The 18602-nt window shown below is 38.2% G+C and overlaps 1 long non-coding RNA gene across 1 annotated transcript; it reads left to right on the top strand.

Moving 5' to 3' along the window:
- Positions 1-14919: 14919 nt before the first annotated feature.
- On the top strand, positions 14920-17819 carry LOC118353490 (uncharacterized). Its single transcript, XR_004812555.2, has 2 exons — positions 14920-15181; positions 15976-17819. It is a non-coding gene; the product is annotated as an uncharacterized LOC118353490 (long non-coding RNA).
- The last annotated feature ends 783 nt before the right edge of the window (positions 17820-18602 follow it).

The following is an 18602-nucleotide window of genomic DNA, read 5'->3' as shown; positions in this document are numbered from 1 at the left end:
CATGGATAGATCCAGAGAAAGAATTTTTCTGTCCATCTCCCCTGTTTTTCCTCTGGCTTTATTGAGGTGTAATTGGCATGCAAAAAACTGCATGTACTCTGCATGTACTTAATGTATACAGTTTGGTGAGTTTGGACATATATATTGTGTTACCATTGCCAAAATCTAGGTACTAAACATATCTGTCATCTCCAAAGGTTTCCCTGTATCTTTTGGTTTTGTTTATTTTTGCGGCAAAAAGACTTAACATGAAATCTACCCTTTTAACAGACCTTAAACACACAATACCTTCTCGTGAACTATAGGCCCTGGATTCCAGCAGACGTCTGGAACTTACTCCTCTTATGTTACTGTAACTTTATACCTATGGAACAATACCTCTTATTCCCCATCCCATTCTCAGTAACCACCATTCCATTGTTTACTTCTTTACCTTTGACTATTCTCAATGTCCCGTGTAAGAGGAATCATGTAACATTTGTCCTGTGAAGAACATAGTGCACAGAGCATAACGTTTTTCAAGTCCATCCATGTTGTTGCCATGATATACCCTACCCCCAGTTTTAATGTGGGGTGACCATGATCAGTGGCTCCTAGTGCCCATTAGACTGACAAACTGATCTTCAATAGTCTTGATATCCTCAATAGTCTTGATATCTTCAATAGTCTTATATCCATGTGGTATAACTTAGAATCAAAAAGTTCCCTTTCTGACCACGCATGAGAATAGGAAGGAAATTAGGGATGAAGGGAAGAGAGAAACCATATTGTCATGTTAGGCATTAACTTTATTTCAATAGCCAGGAGTTTGGACTATTGTTTTTGGAATTTAAAGTAGTGATGAATTAATCTATCTGAGAATTCTTGGGATTTTGGCTTCGTAGGAAGGGTCTTCTGTGCGTCTATTTTATTTTTAGTTTTGACATCTGCTTTTTCACCAGAAAATGACATCCCTTCCTTTGCTCATAAAGCAGGAGAAGACAGAGTTAAAAAGAGGCTAAATCATTTGTCAAAATCCCTCTCATGAGTGATTTGCAGAATAGGGGTTAGAATCCAGAATCCCTGGTGTGTAGGAGACATTAGCCCAGGTAACCCTAATTTCAGACAGATCCCTTCAAGTAGAGCTAAATTTTATGCAAATTCTCATGGCATCTATTTTGCGAACAACTCAGGAATATAAGGAAAAGTCTTTGACCCACTTTGCAAGCCAAACTAGCTGATGCAAGCAGTGGTTGATGCCCTATGTTCTGTCTTGTGTAGAACTGATCATTTCTAGGCAAGTAACGAACTTCAACTGAATATTGTGTCATAACTAGGACTCAGAAGATCAAGTTTGATCCAGGGCTTCACCATCTGACTTTGGACTAGATGGACACCAGTGCCTCCTCCTTGGGAGTCACAGTAGGTAGAATGAGTGCATCCCAGAGTGCGGGTTGTTGGTCTCCAGGGCTCTAGCCGTCAGTCCATCCCATGGTCTGTAGGCAGTCTGACCATTGCACAGGAAATGCAGAGAAAGGATTTATTCACAGACGTTGCTGAATTTGAAAGGTGCGATTAATGATTTTATTTGGAGAGATTTTGCTTATTCCACAAGCATTGCAGTGGCCCTTTCCTCCCGATCAATTCATTCAGGAAACAGGGTGTCCTGGGATCTGGAGTAACTTATTCTCGTCTCATTTACATATTTTTGCTTACATTGGTTAGATTTCCGGTTTCATTCTTACTTTTCTAAGGTGTTATATTCTTGATTCACAGAAATGATCAGTGACTCAAAAGTTGTGAACTGAAGCATGAAAGTAGTGATGAAAACAGTAAAGCAAATAGCACAACTTGGAATAACATCATAAATATAAATAGTGAACAGAGCTTAGATGCAGATATAGAATGTGATTCTGCGTGTGCTGAGATAACTGGATTTTTAACTGTGATGCGTTTTCACAAGCTGTAAAAGTGCAAATAAGAACAATGGATGTCTGAAAATCGGATTTTGTTGGACCAAACTTCTGTTTTACCTTAAGATTTTACTGCTCTGTCTGATACGAAATTTTGTCAGATAATGGCATGGAGACACCAAATTTTTGAATCAATCTGAAGCATAATCATTACACTAGAAAGTTTATCAATACTTTTTTCAGGACAGTGATAAAATAATGCTTTCCACCATTCAGTGGACAAATTTTATTTCTGAAGGCTGAGAAAAGGACAATCAGAATTTCCCTCCTTGTGGGGAAAAAATTGCAAAGCAAAACCCTATGCCAGTCATAATATGGTTGACAAGCTTATAAAATTTGATGACAAATATTATGCTTGGATAATATGCTTGGATAGAAAGTAGGATAAGCTACTGGGAGAATCCTTTTATCAAAAAATGCTGTTGGATGTCATATAATATCAACAACAGGGTATCAGATATCAGATATTTTGCTTTATAGTTACCAAGGTCACTGATGTGCAGAATGTGTGAATCAACTCTTGCCAAGTAGGAAGATATTCAAGAAAACAGAGCAAATGTTTACTGAGAACTTTATCTGTGCTCTTGCTTTACGTGTTCTATCTCATTTAATCTACCCCCAAGCCCTCAAAAAACAAAAGTTGTGTTGGAAAGGGCTTAATCACTAACAGTATGTCTTTTTTCTAATACTTTTTTTTTTTAACTCAATGCCAAAACACTCCAGTGAGGAACAATTGGGTACATTGGAAATTCACACACACACATATACATACACACACTATGTATCCAACAATAGGACAAAGAAATGTAATAAAAAGAGGATTCAAAATCCATTTGTCATTATTTCCCAAGTTGAAATATTTGACCTTCCAGCTTTTGAGAATAATACACTTTGGTAGAAAGTTGACTGTGGGGAAAAAATAAAAAAGCTCTGTAGTTTTTGGATTTATGTTTTATCTGACTATATGTAACTGACATTTTAAACAGCCCATGATCATGAATGTGGATTGTCTAGATTGGTAAAAATAAAGTGTGAGGAAAGAAGCTAACCGAGAATGTAAAAACAGAGCAAGGCCTCAGGATCTCGGTCATTAAACTGAATCCACACACGCTGGAAGAATTGCAGGAGTGTTGCTTATTCACTGAATGAGAAATAATTATCAGCATATTATTCACTTTTAAGTAGTTTATTTTAGTCAATTCCCTAATTGTGAAAAACATTTTAAAAATGTACTTAAAATGAGTGGCTTAGCTATGTGCCAAATGTTGACTGAGGGATCGACAAATACAAAATCATTGAGAAGCACAATGTAACAGAAAGATCAGGTGCTGGGTTCTAATTCTGATTCCAAGGTAGCACAGGTTTGTGACTTAGGCTGATTATTTACCTCTCCAGGTCTAGGTACCTTCATTTTTAAAATAAAATGGTTAATTTTTAATACATTTTAAAATAAAAAATAAGTTTATTAACATCAGTGTTTTTCAACTTTAGCAACATTGACATTTAGGGCCAGATAATTCTTTGTTGGGAAAGGAGGCTTTCTTGTGCACTGTAGGATGTTTGGTAGCATCCCTCGTCTCTACTTTCTAGAAGCCAGTAGCATTCATTCTTCCTCTCCTCACATTATGAGGACCAAAAATGTATTTAGGCAGAAATATATTGAGGAGGCACAAAATGGCTTCCAATTGAGAATCACTTGGTTTGGTTATTCTCCAAGGCCAAATCAAGTTTAAATTTCTGTTAATTTTGTGAACTCTCTCTGACACGTATAGTTTGTGACTTTAGGCACCGGGACTTGATGATTCAGGAAATTCTCAATTTTTCTGAATGGGACATAATACTAAAATTAAGAAATTGTTTTTGAAAGCACGGTATGAGAAAAAGCCAAGGATGTGGCTGTAGAGCATTTCACTGAAATCTTTTACTGAAACTCTGAGAGATCAAAAGGTCTTAGTAGCAGGAGATTAAGGGTCCCAGATCTCAATCAAACCAGGGGGCCCTAGGAAACTAAGGGCACTGCCTTTCCACCATCTCAGCAGAAGCTAAACATGGCAAAGAGATTATTCACAGATGATCTGTGGACGAGCCTTTCATCTAATGGAGTGAACATCCATGAAATCCATGCCCACAAGATTCTTGAGAATTTTACGTCAGCAGAAACACTGCCAGGTTGGGCTGAAAGGCATTGAGAGATTGCAAAGGCTCTCAGACCCAACATTCTCCAGAAGGAGGAGAATAAAAATACTCAGCTGAAATTTCATTGTTACCATTTTCATGAAAAAGAAAGCAAGAGTGGAAGGATAGAATGAGGAGCACAGACAGCGAAGCCCAGAGCACAGAGATCAGAGCTGAGAGCCACAGCAATGTTGACATTTAAAAAAGTTTGACCAACTGGGTTTCAAACCAACTGGGTTTCGAATTGTAGCAGTGACTACTTCTGATTTTCCGTTTTTTTCCCTTTTTTTGATTGCATCTGAGTATCTATAATTACTATCCTATGTCTGCCCCAGCATCATATATTAGGAACATATAACTCACTTCTTTAATTCCATAGATCCATAGATAGAGAAAAACTGTGGTCAGGAGCTTTACCAGTACTGATTTAGATGATTGAGCTGATAGGATTTTGGACTTTGAATTAATACTACAATAGGATGAGACCTTGGGAAACCTTAAGACAGTGTGGATGTATTTTGCATTTGGGAACCATGTGAACCTTTGAGGGCTAGAGCATGAACAGTAGTTAGTAGAATTTCTAAAGTCCCTCTCCACCCCCTCCCAAATACGTCCTGACCTAATCACTGGAACCTGTGAATACGATGAGCTATCACTTCCATGATTTTGTTACATCATATGGCACAGCTGACTTTGAGACAGGAAGATTGACACGTGATCCTGATTTAATCATACAGCCTTTTAAAAGTACAAGAGAAAATCAAAGAGACCCAAAGTATGAAGAGGATTCAGTGTGTCATTGCTCATTTGAGGGTGGGTGGGGGCACATGAGAAAGAATATGGGTGGCCTTAAAAAGCTGCATGAGTCATCCCTGTCCCCCAGTCAGCAGGGAACTGGGGATCTCAGTCCTTCAATTGCAAGGGATTGGATTCTGCAGGCTTGAAAGAGCTTGAAGTAGATTACTTCCTAGAGCCTCCATAAGAATCCAGCCTGACTGACACCTTGATTCCAGTCTTGCAATCCCCTTAGTGTAGAATTCTGTTGGTCTCCCCCCGGCCTCTGAATTATGGAACCGTAAACTAATATATTGGCTATTGTTTTAAACTAACTTTGAGATAATTTGTTAAACAACAATAGAAAATAAATACATATGCCGGATGCAAAAAGAGCTGCTGCAAGATACAATTTGAACAACAAAATATTAGCATGGAGACGATAACAATGCAGCACACACACACACACACACACACACACACACACACACACACGAAAAATCTTTCTAAAGCTTAAAAACATGAATTCCCCCCCAAATACTCAGAGATGAATTGAAATGCAGGATGGTCGTTGTTCAAATGTAAAACAGTGACTTATAATATCAAAAGGAATAAATAGCCTCAAAAAATATAAATGAATGGAAATGACAGAAATGCAAACAAAACAAAAAGACTGACAGAATGAATCTAGAAAGAATAAAACACAAAATAATTGACAAGAGAACAAAAACCATGAAACCATCAGAGATGGGAGAAAGAAAGAAGGGATAAAAGAAAGAAAATCATGAGAGATTGTGTGGTACTCTATCAAAATAAATTTAGAAATCTGTGGTGGAAAGAATTAACTACAGGAAAATATAATCATTCCCAAAGGACCCCAGGACAGATAGAAAGTATAACAAGATAGTTTCCTTAGGGTAAAAAATAAATGTGCAATGCTGTAAAAGAGCTCCATCATAAAAAAATATCAGTCTCAGAAAAATTCTACCAAATCTTTATAGAAGAGGTTATTTCAATGCTACTTAAAATGTAGTATTTGAATGTTAAATATACAGAAAAAAAAATCTAAATCCTTTTAAAGAGACAAGTGAATATCAACACTTGATATAGATAGTATAAAAAAGAAAACCATAAATTAATCTCACATACAGGTATCAAGCAAAATTCTTTTAAAAAAAAAAAACATGAATAGATAGAGTCCCACAACACATTAAAAAATAACATATCATTGCACCGTGGAGTTTATTTAGAAAATGTAAGGATGCTTCAATATTAGAAAAATCTATAAATAATCTAGAAATACAATTGTTAAAAATCTAAACAATTCATTGTATTAATATATCAAAGGAAAAAGTCAGGATTGTTTCTGTAGTTGCCTAAAAGGTATTTCACAAAATTTAACACCCATTCCTGATAAAACCAATCAAAGGAATAGGAATCACAGATACTTCGATACTATAGTTACATATTCATGTGTATAATCTCTGAAACCTGCTTCTTAATGAGGAAACATTTGGGACATTCCTGTAAAGGGAGGAACAAGATAAGGATATCCAATATAGTAATACAATTTAACTTGGTTTTAGTATGAGCCAAAAAAATCAAATATGAAGGAGTTTAGATGCATCAGAATTAGAAAGAGGCAAAATTTTGAACTTGAGTATCTGGAAAACTCAGAAAAAGGGAAAGCTACTACAAAGAAATGTAGTAAAAAAGTATGGTATAAAATTAATACCTAGAAATCAATAGAGCCTTGCATATATAAAAGTTAGATGAGGTAATGGAAGAGATCCCCAACTAAGATTACAACAAAGAAAATTAAATACCTAGTTATAAACATAATAAGAAATGTAAAAATGTTAAATGAAGAAAAATTTAAAATAGTCCTGAAATATCCCAAATTGGATTTGAACAAGTGGAAAAACTTATAATGTTCTTAGCTAAGAAGTCTCAGTATCATAAAAGTATTATTTCTAAATTATTTTACAGATTTACCACAATTCCAATAAAAAACTAAGATTTTTTTTACTAAGATGTTTTTTAATGCAACTACCTAAATTTTGAATTTTCTATGGAAAAATAAGCAAGCAAAGATAGGCAAAACCAAAAAACAATCAAACAAAAAGCCTTGAAAAATCAAAGTATCTGTATTGGGGATGGTGCCATGCCCTGTCAGATGGTCTGATATGTGATAATCCCTTTACATTGGTATGACATTGGTACATGAATAGACAAATGGAATATAACACACAACTGACCCCAATGCATGTGGAATTGGTGGATGATGAAAATGGTATTTTGTATCTTTAGGGAAAAGTTGGACAAAGAATTAAATAAATCTGTACCTCACACCATATATCAGGATAAACTAGAAATTGATCAGAGACCTGAATGTAGAAAAACAAAGCATACCACAGCTGAAAGCAAGCATGGATGAATCCTGAACAAACTGGAACTAGGGATATCTACCAGCTGTGACTCAAAATCAATAAGCAATTAAGATGATTAGGTTCAATTACATTAAAAAAAGGTAATTTAAAAAACTTGGCATGATTAAAATCAACATAAGAAAAATTTAAAAAAAATAAAATAAAAGTACTTTGCAATTTACACAAAGGGCTATTATCCCTAATATACAAATAGCAACTAAAACTGAGGGGGAAAAGATTAGTAACCCAATAGAAAAATGGGCAAAATATATGAACATGTAATTCACAGAAAAAAAATTACAAATGACCTTCAAACATATTGATTAATGAAAAATCATTAATCTCACTATAAATAAGAGAAGTACAAATTAAATTATATTGCCACTTTTTTCCCAGGTCATATGAAAATCTAAAAATTTAGAAATGGAGGATTTTGGTGAGGCCATGAAGCAATAGTGACTCATACTTTTTGGGGAAATGTGGTATCATACAGCCCCTGTGTAGGGGGATTTAGCAATATTTTTAAAAATTATATATATATGTATCCTTCCTCAGCTACCTAACTCCTGGGAGTATAGCCTAAAACTACAATGGAAAAATATGAAATGACGTATGTTCAAGATTATCCATTTTGGTGCTTTTTTATAGTAGCAAAAGATAGAAATTATCCCCAAGGTTCATCAATTGGAGACTGATTGAATAAACTAGTGTGCATTTATACAATGTAATATTGTGTAGCTATAAAAAAAAAAAAAGAATGAGGAAGGTCTTCATACCCTCATGTGGTTTGAGGGTTATGTTTTTATATTTATTTATTTATTTATTTATTTATTTATTTATTTATTTTATAATAAATTTATTTTTTATTGGTGTTCAATTTACCAACATACAGAATAACACCCAGTGCTCATCCTGTCAAGCGACCCCTTCAGTGCCCGTCACCCATTCACCCCCACCCCCCGCCCTCCTCCCCTTCCATCACCCCTAGTTCGTTTCCCAGAGTTAGGAGTCTTTATGTTCTGTCTCCCTTTCTGATATTTCCCACACATTTCTTCTCCCTTCCCTTATATTCCCTTTCACTATTATTTATATTCCCCAAATGAATGAGAATATATAATGTTTGTCCTTCTCCGACTGACTCACTTCACTCAGCATCATACCCTCCAGTTCCATCCACGTTGAAGCAAATGGTGGGTATTTGTCGTTTCTAATGGCTGAGGAATATTCCATTGTATACATAAACCACATCTTCTTTATCCATTCGTCTTTCGATGGACACCGAGGCTCCTTCCACAGCTTGGCTATTGTGGCCATTGCTGCTATAAACATCGGGGTGCAGGTGTTCCGGCGTTTCATTGCATCTGCATCTTTGGGGTAAATCCCCAGCAGTGCAATTGCTGGGTCATAAGGCAGGTCTATTTTTAACTCTTTGAGGAACCTCCACACAGTTTTCCAGAGTGGCTGCACCAGTTCACATTCCCACCAACAGTGCAGGAGGGTTCCCCTTCTCCACATCCTCTCCAACATTTGTGGCTTCCTGCCTTGTTAATGTTCCCCATTCTTACTGGTGTGAGGTGGTATCTCATTGTGGTTTTGATTTGTGTTTCCCTGATGGCAAGTGATGCAGAGCATTTTCTCATGCGCGTGTTGGCCATGTCTGTGTCTTCCTCTGTGAGATTTCTCTTCATGTCTTTTGCCCATTTCATGATTGGATTGTTTGTTTCTTTGGTGTTGAGTTTCATAAGTTCTTTATAGATCTTGGAAACTAGCCCTTTATCTGACACGTCATTTGCAAATCTCTTCTCCCATTCTGTAGGTTGTCTTGTAGTTTTGTTGACTGTTTCTTTGGCTGTGCAAAAGCTTCTTATCTTGATGAAGTCCCAATAGTTCATTTTTGCTTTTGTTTCTTTTGCCTTCGTGGATGTATCTTGCAAGAAATTACTGTGGCCGAGTTCAAAAAGGGTGTTGCCTGTGTTCTCCTCTAAGATTTTGATGGAATCTTGTCTCACATTTAGATCTTTCATCCATCTTGAGTTTATCTTTGTGTATGGTGCAAGAGAGCGGTCTAGTTTCATTCTTCTGCATGTGGATGTCCAATTTTCCCAGCACCATTTATTGAAGAGGCTGTCTTTCTTCCAATGGATAGTCTTTCCTCCTTTATTGAATATTAGTTGACCATAAAGTTCAGGGTCCACTTCTAGGTTCTCTATTCTGTTCCATTGATCTATGTGTCTGTTTTTGTGCCAGTACCACACTGTCTTGATGACCACAGCTTTGTAGTACAACCTGAAATCTGGCATTGTGATGCTCCCAGCTATGGTTTTCTTTTTTAAAATTCCCCTGGCTATTCGGGGTCTTTTCTGATTCCACACAAATCTTAAAATAATTTGTTCTAACTCTCTGAAGAAAGTCCATGGTACTTTGATAGGGATTGCATTAAACGTGTAAATTGCCCTGGGTAACATTGACATTTTCACAATATTAATTCTGCCAATCCATGAGCATGGAATATTCTTCCATCTCTTTGTGTCTTCTTCAATTTCTTTCAGAAGTGTTCTATAGTTTTTAGGGTATAGATCCTTTACCTCTTTGGTTAGGTTTATTCCTAGGTATCTTATGCTATTGGGTGCAGAGGGTTATGTTTTTAAAGGAAAAGAGCTAAATACAGAAAAAAAAATATATGACATGTTATCTTTTGTGTAAGATAAGGGGTTAAAGGTATAAATGAAAATGTAAATAAGTATATTTGAAAAAGAATTACAAGAGAATTAACTAACAATGAGTAAAACTTATCGCCCAGCCCATAAGAGAAGTAAGCAACAGAATGCAGAAGACAGTGATGGAAATGTGGCTTCCATGAGTGTAATTGGTTATATGGTTTTGACTTTGGAATCATGTAATAATGTTTACATATTCAAAATTTAAATACAGTAAAAAAAAAAGGAAGCAATTCCTAAAGATTGAAAAAATTATAAACATCTGTTACTGACAGGGACGCAGAAAGAGTATTTTCTCACACATTGGTAGTGTGAATTAAAACATTGTTTTGAAAACCACCTGCCTGGCAATATCTATTAAAATAGTGTGTGTGTGAGTGTGTGTGCGTGTGTGCGTGTGTGTGTGTGCATGTGAGTGTGTGTGTATTAACCTAACAACTCTACTCCTGGAAATCCAAATGAGAGAAGTAATACATGTATATTGACATTTATTGTAGTAAAAATCTAGAAGTGAAGTTCTTATTTTTATGGGAATGATTGACAAAATCATCATGTACCTACACCATGGAATATTATACGATATTCAAAAGAATGAATCAGATCAGAACTGAGAATGACAAGATACAGAAAAGTGTGCAAAACATAATCTTATTTTTATAAAATAAGCAAAGAGGGAAAACCATATAGATACATGTGTGTTAGAGATTATATGATTATGAGGAATATATGTAGGACTGCAGAGGAATAGAAATTATCTGTAGAGTTGAAGCAAATTCCTGAATGAGAGGGCCAAGCAAAAAAAAAAGGGGGGGGGGGAGGGGGGCAAAAAACTGTTTTAAAATGGGTGAAAACAAAGTTTGCCTTCTCATACTTTGATTGCATTTTGCTTTTTTGTGAAATTGTATGCATGTGTATATGTGACAAAATTTAAGAAAAGGTATGCAGGTACAAGCTTAGATGTGGGATGCATAATTAAGATGGGGTATGAGAGATGAAGCCTTTGAAAAGAAAGATGAAGTATGAGAGGAAAGCAAAAAAAGGAAAAGGGATTAGGACTGGAAGACTATGGAGGAAGGAGAGACCAGGAAGAGCACGGGAGGTAGGAGGCTTGCAGAATAAATGCTCCAGAGGCCAGATGTGAGCCTCAGGTCACAGGACATGGTCTGAAGAGGTTGTTGCTAGTGTCTCACTCATGGTACCATCTTCAGCAAAGCCTTCCTCTTGACTCAAGCAGAAATGATCACTTTCGTCCTATTATCACCTGCCACCTAGTGTGTACCTGCAAACATCCCATCGTGTTCTAACTTATGTATGTGTGTTTTCTGTTCTTTGATCTCCGTGGCACCTTCGTTATTAACACTTTTATGAGCTCGGCCTTTGTGCCAATGTATTGCACAAAGAAGGCATTACACAAATATTTACCAAATGGATTGTTTAAGTTAAATGGATAATGTTAGAATCTAGGTCTTTCTTTTTCTTTCTTTCTTCCTTCCTTCCTTCCTTCCTTCCTTCCTTCCTTCCTTCCTTCCTTCCTTCCTCCCTCCCTCCCTTCCTTCAATGTTTTAATTTAAATTCAATTTGCCAACATATGCTATAACACCAAGTGCTCATCCCATCAAGTGCCCTCCTCAGTGCTGTCACCCAGCTACCCCATCCTCTACCCACCTCCCTAGGTCTTCTTTCTCTGTGGCTACTCTACTGCCCTGAAAATAATTTACATCATGGAATGGAGATGCCCTCTGAAGTTTTTGAAATACTTATTTGCAGTAGCCCAAAAGAGCAGGGGTTCTCTACTGGGAAGTAAAGAATGGAAATAAGCAGGAAGGAGGAAAAAAGAGTGAGACCAGCTTCCTTTCTGTTTCTTCAGGCTGCGACTGGGAAGCTCTGTATATAAATAGAGAATAGTTTAGTAGAACAGTTAAACTGTCCCATCTCCTATTTTGGCAACCATGCCTATAAAAAAGACTGAAGTGTTATCCTCTTTGGTCTTGGCATTTGCAAGCTCTGAAGGGGCAAGTATAAGGAACTGTGACAAAGGTGGTCTCTTCCACCCTGGGGGCCCAAGAAGTGACCTCTGCTGTGGACCACCTCCAGTCTAAGGAGAGAAAGACCTGGGCTGTAGAAGCTGAAACCTCCTTTTTGCTCTCCATCATTTCCCTTTGCCTTCTTTCCTCATTCTCGGTGTAAATCATACTTCTGTGTTTCACATCCTTTCTCTTTCAGGGTTAGAGCACACACCTAGAGCTGTGCAAAGCGTTTCCATTACCACTGTGTTATTCCCCTCATTCCTTATTGAAACCGCAAGCCTTGGGGCTTGAATTGCCTACGTGTGGTCTTAATTCATTCTAAAAATACTAAATCTATTGAACAGCTCTGAGTTATAGGAGTGGAGTGATAAAATGTGTGCCTTTCCATTTCAGGGATCTATGTGCATAAATATCTCTTAAGCAATAAAATATTATAGCTTCATACTTTTCAAATGGTAAGTTCCCTATGTGAAGTTGAAAGTCTAAGAAAAATGTTATGTTTTAATAATACTGTATTACTTAACCATTTCAATTGCTTCATCCACATCTTATTGCAGTGTATGAATTTCTTGCCCACATATTTCTTTTCTTATGCATGTGGTTCTGAAAATTGTTAGAAATCTCCAATCCTAAATGTAGAATAATGATGAACGTAGCCCTATATAAGAACCATCTCAGCATAAAACATATGTAGAAAAACAGAATCAATAGGATATATCAACAGGATTTTGATTATGGTTCTAGCTATTTATGTATATAGAGATTTTATACATATGTGTATACCCATATAAGCATATACATACAAACACACACACACACACACACACACACACATATATGGAAGAGGAGAAGGAGCAGGGGCAGGAGAGGGAGAAGGAATTAGCTACACAGTTACAGAGGCTGAAAAGTCCCAAGATCAGCCAACTCCAAGTTGGAGACTTGGGAGAACCAGTGGTGTAGCTGCAGTGTGGGTCCAAAGGCTTGAGAATTTTGAGAGTTGCTGATATATATTTTATATGTATAATATATATATACATATATATTACACATAGAGAGAGAGAGAGAGAGAGAGAGAGAGGGAGTTACTTGAAGGCAGAAGATCAATGTCCCAGCTCAATTATTCAGGCTGACAAAATTCCCTCACATTAAGTTTTCTTGTTCCATTCAGGGCTTCACCTGATTGGATGATGCTTGTCTACACTGGAGAGGACCCCCTGCTTCACTTAGACTACCAATTCAAAGGTTACTCTCACCCAGAAACACCCTCCCAGATACACCAAGAATAATATTTGATCAAATGTCTGGATTTCCTGTGGCCCAGTCAAGAAAACACATAAAATTAACCATCACATCACAAGAACCACAGCACACTCTTGAAAAATACCCTTTGCAGGCATGGCTAGAGCATTACAGATATTTGACTTCCCTTAAACAACTCTCATATAAGATATTAAACGTTGCAGATATGGACCAACAAGCCGTTCGAATGTCCTAAGATTGCCATGAGCAACCAATGGTGCATTATAGGCACAACTTATTTCGTCTATTGTTTGAATTGGAGCTCAACATAAATCTTAATTTGGTACCATTTTGGTGAAGTTCTAATTCCTATTGTTAGATAGATCAATTGCTCTTATTTAGAAACGTTTTATGTAATAATTTTCTAAAATATTTTTTAATAAATTATCTATCTGACAGTTTTTTCTCACCAAGATAATTAATTTTATATTTTCTCCCCATCATTAAATATTTTAAATATGCAAGTCTGTTGGCATTTAGTACTGTCTATCACAGCGGTGCCAAAAAAGCTTGCAGAATCTTGTTTTCAGAGATTTTGTTCACAAGCTTCCTTAATAGGGTGTAATTTGCATAAAATAAGCTTAAATTGATTACATATTTCTTTTTTTTTTTTTTTTTTTTTTTTTTTTTTTTTGATTACATATTTCTGATAAGATTTTCTATTTCACAAGACTGGAGTTGAGAGGAGGCATATGTGTGTCACCACTGGCTGGTTTTCCTCCCTCTGGGAAAATGGCTGTCTGCCACTCTGAGACCAAAACAATGTACTGAAGTCATGAAACAATTTTTCAATGTTCCTTTTAACGCTGGTTATGCATTCCATGACTCTTAAGCTTGTACATACCTGATTAGCAAGCTTCAACCAAATAAAGATAAGCAAAAGGAAAATAGAGAAAAGAAAAAAGAAAAGGCTTTTATAAATTATCTTCCACACCCTGAGCCTCACTAGAGGGGCACCAGAAATGCCAAGATAGGAGCTTGGGAATTGCTTGTTTGGAATTTTGGGGGGCAAATCACAATGGAAGTTGTTCATTCAGCACCCAAGAGTCCGTTCAAAGCGCTAAAGCCCATAAAAGCTTAAATGTCTTTTTCCCTGCCTGGTCAGAAAATTGTAGACATTTCCTTCCTTCACAACAATTGTCATCCAACAAATACTTATTGAGTGTCTACTAGTTACAGTGCTGGACACTTGACTAGAGAGGTAAAAGAAAAAGCAAAGCCGGTTTCCGCACTCTTGGAGACGATAGGATAAAACATTAACTAACTAACCACGTGGTGACTATAAGATCACCACAGGGGCCTGCTGGGAAAAGAACAAGCTATAAGCCAACTTGGTAGTTTGCAAAGATAAGGTTATTTACCAAAGATAAAGGCAGGCTCCAAAGCTAACTTTGGCCAGGCCTGCAGTTCTTCTCCACTCCCGGACTGATAACTAGGTGTCAGTTAGAGTGACAGGAAGCCTCCGACAGAATTGTGTCACGCCAACCGTTATCAGGAAGCTGGCATCCCAAAAGAAAAATAAAAGCATTTATACAAACTGGTCTGTAAGCATGATGACGTTCCAGCCCTCGGCCCGTAAGCGTGGGTGCGTGGAAGTCACCATGGATCTAGTTGAAATGCCTAAGGCCTGAGGCCTGAGACCCATGTTTCCAGCCAGCTCAGTAGGTCCCCACATAGCACCCCGAGCAGCAAGGCCGTTGGGTGCACTAATTTAAAACCTCACTTGAAATTAGTGTGCCAGCATTCAGGCAGCAAGAGTCAGGTGTCAACATCCCCCGCGGAACCCAGGACCCGATGGATTCCTACAGGTAAGGCATCCTTCTGCCGGCTGTCTGCCACCAGGCTTACTCCTCTCTTTACCCTTTGCTGCAGAGGTGAGAGAGGGTACACTGAGAGTCTAGCCAACGCACATTTTTAAAATGCCAGGCATCCAACCAATGAAAATTATCTTTAAATATGCAATTTACTGATTGTTAAACCCTCTGGTGGATGAAAAGAGATAGTCAAAGTCTTTGTGTAGCTGTCCCCGGAGTGTAGGTTTGTATTTATTTATTTATTTGTTTGTTTGTTTGTTTATTTATTTATTTATTTAGAGCTTTTATTTTTTTATTTTTTTTTTAATTTTTTATTGGTGTTCAATTTACTAACATACAGAATAACCCCCAGTGCCCGTCACCCATTCACTCCCACCCCCCGCCCTCCTCCCCTTCTACCACCCCTAGTTCGTTTCCCAGAGTTAGCAGTCTTTACGTTCTGTCTCCCTTTCTGATATTTCCCACACATTTCTTCTCCCTTCCCTTATATTCCCTTTCACTATTATTTATATTCCCCAAATGAATGAGAACATATAATGTTTGTCCTTCTCCGACTGACTTACTTCACTCAGCATAATACCCTCCAGTTCCATCCACGTTGAAGCATATTTAGAGCTTTTAAACGCTAACCACACCTGGAGTGTGTCTTCTAGATTAAGGTCCTTCCACAATGAATTAAACATCCTCAAGATAGAGATCAAGACACAAATACAGTATATGCAGAAGATTTTATAAGTAATTTATGGGCAATATAAATGGTCTATAACCTGGGTTCTTTGCCTGCCTAGTGAAAGAAACATGGCCCGACTGGGAGCAGCTTCGCTGGGGAAGAGCTGAAGCACACAGGGTGAGGAGGGGTTGTCCTGGAGGTGCGAGCCTTTCAGGCCAAGGAACCACAGCCTGCGAAGCTCCTCCCCATGACAAGAGAGCGGAGGCGTCTTACCTTGGACTGCCATCAGGTGGTTATATAGGTCACAGTGAGTGTCCCAGAGTAGACAAGGGAACACGGCCTTCGGTTCTGTTTCCCCTGGGGGCAGAGAGTCTCAGCCCTGGAGAAGTTAACAACAACTGAGCCATAGTTTCCCCTGTGATTAAGTTGCAACACTGACCATCATCATCACGCAGTTGTCTTCCGATTGTGCCCCAGTTAGTACCTAAAGGGAGAACCCACCTTCTCAGGCTGCTCAGAAAATGCCAGAAGCTTCCAGAAGAGAAATCCAGTGAGTTCAGCTAAGAAACCCAAGCACTGTTAAAGGAAAAGCATCTGGTAGCAATACAAGACTGCATTTGGTTCAAGGAATGCTTTCAGATCTCATTCAAACTCACACGACTCAAGACTAAACCTGATGGTGGATGACAGTTATTTTGATGTAGCCACAGAAACAATCCTCTGTAATGGCAGTAGTACCGACTCAGGTTACGATAAATGAATTTTTGATTTGGAGAAATTTGTAGTATACAGAACTTGTCCTTTGAGAGACTTTATTAGAATTTTATATTGGGCTTTTTCTAACTAACATAATTCGAGCGAACACAACGTTATTACAAAGAACCAATGTTTCTCCTTCATATATGGTGTCCCTCAGAACTCACTGTCCTTGATTTTTTCTTTCCCTTGGACTCAGATCTTTTCCTCCCTCCCTCGCCGCATCCTACTAAAGATGAGCATGTGATGCCTCAAGAAAAAGAAGGGGCAGGGAAAGGGACACACATCAACTTTGGTGGAGGACTTAAAGGTTTTGTCTGTTTTGTAAAATTAATGAGCTTGTTTGGGGATGAAAATTCATCATCTTCAGAATTACATTTTAACCACAAAAGACAACACAACCCAGCAGGCATGTCTGATTTTACCTTTACTGGGTGAGGATGTGTTGGTTTAGGTGATAGGCTCTTTAGTAATAAGGAGAAACTTTTTCTGGTTCACCTGCTACCTTTACTGCTTGGTTTTGGATTCCATTTGTATCCAGTGGAGTAAAACGCATGTATGTGTATTTTATGGCCTGTCCCTACCTCCTGGTTCAGCCCTGATATCCCCATGGTCTCTACTGGGCTTTTTCAGAACTGGCACAGGCTAGAAATAGAAATGGCTTCAAAAACTGTTTAGATAAACTCATGGATGGGCCGTGTAATTAATTATTAAGGGAGGCTGCATGGTTTGTGTTACCCCCCTGGCCTTTTTATGGTTGAGATCAGAGGCAGTAAATACGCTCTCCTGCCAAATTGCTATCAGAGACAAAAAGGAAAACTGCATGGACTGACCTCATGGATGAACATTTTTATGACCTTTTCAATTACCTTCTATTTTTACAAAAGGGAGCAAACACATAATATCTTGGGTAGATTGGCTTAAACTGTTCAGACTAAGTTGGCCAGGAGGAATGGTCTATCATAACTGAGGAGGGCAGGATACGATCTTGAAAGGCAAGGCTGCCAACACGGCTGAAGTGCAAATATGGCTTTAGTCAAAATGTAATTGTGCAGTATTGAAATGATTTGCTAGTTATGCAACTATTTTTATAGTCATAAACTTAAAAAGTAATTCTGAAGCTGTCTGATGGGTGCATGGGAGTTCATTATCCCATTCTACTTCTATATATGTTTGACATTCTCCATAATAAAAATTTTAAAGTAATTGTTAGTGATGTCATTATTGAATAAAGGAGCTATAAAAGTGCATGCTTGGCCTGACCAATTTGTAGCTAATCTGGTATCATTTAGTCATGTTTAGCACTTGACCACTCAATGGGCCACGGGCCAACACAGATTTGAAATGCAGACATTCCAGTTTCCAAAGCTATCATGGGTTCACCAAGAAGGGGTGGTGTAGAGCAGTGTCCCAAGGCAGCCCAGAGTGGGCTACTGCCATGCTTGGGCAACACCTTAGAGGCGAGCCAAGTCATCTGGCCACCTAGTCGGGCCACACCCAAATCTCTGATGGGGCTCAGGTTGGAGATTATGGCCTGGTTGGTACCCAGGAGAAACAGGAGAGGAAGGACTGAGAATGACTAGAGAGGTGAGGGATCAGAGCAAAGCAAGCAGAGACCTCAGGGCTGATCTCGGGCTCTGCCTCCCATCTGGGAGCCCAGTGCGCGCCCTACTGACGTTCCTCATCAGATGAGAGGCACTGAAAGCCGGCATGGACTCAACATGCACCTGCTTAGTTCCAGTGAGTCTCAGAGGAACTCGTTCCCTTCAGAATTTCAGATTAGGATAGACACGCTTAATTCTTGTGGTCTGAACATCACTGAGGACTCCGCAGAGGTGGTGGAGTGAGTGAGCAGAACAGTTTTTGAATAGATAAGTACACAGAACCCAGTTCCTGTTAAAGCTCAGGACAAACTCCAGCCATTAGATGCAAAAGGAGAGTTCCTACTTTTGATTTTTGTTCTCCCTCCAGTTCTCAACATTAGCCTGT

This window comes from Canis lupus, chromosome 37, assembly GCF_003254725.2.
Source record: "Canis lupus dingo isolate Sandy chromosome 37, ASM325472v2, whole genome shotgun sequence".
Taxonomy (NCBI): Eukaryota; Metazoa; Chordata; class Mammalia; order Carnivora; family Canidae; genus Canis; species Canis lupus.
The sequence above is the reverse complement of the archived record's forward strand: the minus strand, read 5'-3'. Positions and strand labels throughout refer to the sequence as shown.